The following is a 2126-nucleotide window of genomic DNA, read 5'->3' as shown; positions in this document are numbered from 1 at the left end:
AATATTGGTTGGGAAAATGAGAATTAGCATATTAATTCCCTTGTGATTGATAAGGTCTATAATCTTGGGATCCTTGGTTTTGAAGTGGAGGTGGAATGTACTTCCCTTGAAAACTACCTTGGGAAGGGTTTGAGACCTCTCCTTGGTTTTTCCAAGAGAAATTCGGATGATTCCTCCAACTTCGATTATAGTGAGTACCATAAGGATTGTTCCCTTGGTTCACAAAAGCTGCATTAACTTATTCATTAGGTTCATTTTGCACTTGTCCGTGAGGACAATGAGAAGTAGAATGAAGAACACTAGAACAAGTCATACATGTTTCATTTGATGCACGATGAGAATGGTTAGGGAAGGAAGATACTTGGTTCGCCGAGTTTTAGTTAATCAAAAATTGATCAAACCTTTGAGATAAAGACTTCATTTCGGTGGCTATTTCATTTGAATGGTCGACTTGATGTAAGCCAACACTCTTCCTACCTTGTGAATTTCTACCATTCTTGGATGATAGTGTTCTAAGCAAAGAATTTTCACTCATGCTCTCATAGAGACGCCACACGTCATCCTTATGCCTATTAATGTATGAGCCACCCATGGAAGCATCAACCATACCCTTATAGTTGTCCGATAAGCTCTCAAAGAAGTATTGAACTAATTGCCATTTGGGCATGTCATGATGTGGACACTTCCTAAGCAATTCATTAAAGTGTTCCCATGCCTCATGAAACGTTTCTCCATCCCTATGTGAAAATTCTCGAATTGAGGTTCTCATGGCATTGGCCTTAGAAATCGAATAGTACTTCTTCAAGAACTCTTGTTGCATTTCTGCCCAATAAGTGATTGAAAAAGGACTAAGATTGTTAAACCAATACTTTGCCTTGTCTTTTAAGGTGAATAGAAAAAGTTTGAGTCTTAAAACCTCTTCCAGCATGTCCGTATATTTTACGGTAGAACATACTTCAAGAAACTCATCCAAGTGCTTGTAAGGTTCTTCACTTGGAAGTCCATGATAGTTAGGAAGCATTTGAATGGTTTGTAGCTTAATTTCATAATGATGTGCTTTAAATTGAGGCAATTGGATGCATGTAGGTGCATTATACTCATTAGGCACATAATGGTCTCTTAAAGCAAGAGGTGGATTAGCTACTTGATATGCACCATGAACACCTTGGTTTTGAATTCCTTGATTGTTAATGGGAGGTTGTGGAGCATACATTGGCCTTGGCATTCCATACGGAACTTGTCCTTGTTGTTGTGGTGGTTGGTGAATGAATGGCCTAGGCATGCCTAATGGTACTTGTATGTTCTCATTGTGCACATTGGGATGAAGGATACCTTGTTGGTCTATGTCACCAAGGTCTTTTACATGATTATCATTATGGTCATCCATTGATAGATTGGCTCTATTTGAACTTCCTCTTCCCCTAGGATTTCTAACGATAGATTTAAGATGCAAATCAAGAGGGACAAGAGTTGGTCTCAACGAAAGACCTTCATGCATGCACAATGCAAAATACAACAAACACAAAGAATGACAAACACTATGCCTTCACAATAATGCAATTAGACTTCTTCCACACACACTTAATTCATACTCCCATGCTTTAACAACAATGATGCAAGACAATTAAAAATAAGCTTCCACGCGGGCCGACGATTTAACTAAGGGATTGAGTAAAGAAAGTCTCACAAAGGTCCTTTAGCACTTCAACTCCAAATTTAAAGCTTAGCTTAGCAATTTTTTAGAATTTTTAGCTTTTTACTTTCTTTGTTTGCTTGAATGCTTGATGGCACCTTTGCTTACTTCCTCTCCAACAATGCACCTAGTCAAGTAAGAACAACACAATAAGTAACCAAAAAGAAAAATAGAAGTAAAGTAAAGACACGATCAAAAGAGTACTAATCCTAATCAATTCCACAAATCCGATGTTGCCAAATCTAATCAATCAAATCCCCGACAACGGCGCCAAAAACTGAAGCGGGGGTGATATGTCGCCGCACCACCACCGTCGAGGTTGATGAGTGTGTGCATTATAAGGCGAGGGCCAAGAGTTTTACATTTACAGAAGCCACTACTACCTTTCACTAAAAATATAGCTAGGTCGAGTAGGGATCGTCCTAAGGGATTT

At 38.8% G+C, this 2126-nt stretch overlaps 1 pseudogene; it reads left to right on the top strand.

Moving 5' to 3' along the window:
- Positions 1-665: 665 nt before the first annotated feature.
- LOC132275639 (small nucleolar RNA R71) lies at positions 666-764 on the top strand (annotated as a pseudogene).
- Positions 765-2126: the final 1362 nt, after the last annotated feature.

Source organism: Cornus florida, unplaced genomic scaffold (genome assembly GCF_030987335.1).
Source record: "Cornus florida cultivar Cherokee Brave unplaced genomic scaffold, ASM3098733v1 CherokeeBrave_3.0.0_Hap2_Chr09, whole genome shotgun sequence".
Taxonomy (NCBI): domain Eukaryota; kingdom Viridiplantae; phylum Streptophyta; class Magnoliopsida; order Cornales; family Cornaceae; genus Cornus; species Cornus florida.
The sequence above is the reverse complement of the archived record's forward strand: the minus strand, read 5'-3'. Positions and strand labels throughout refer to the sequence as shown.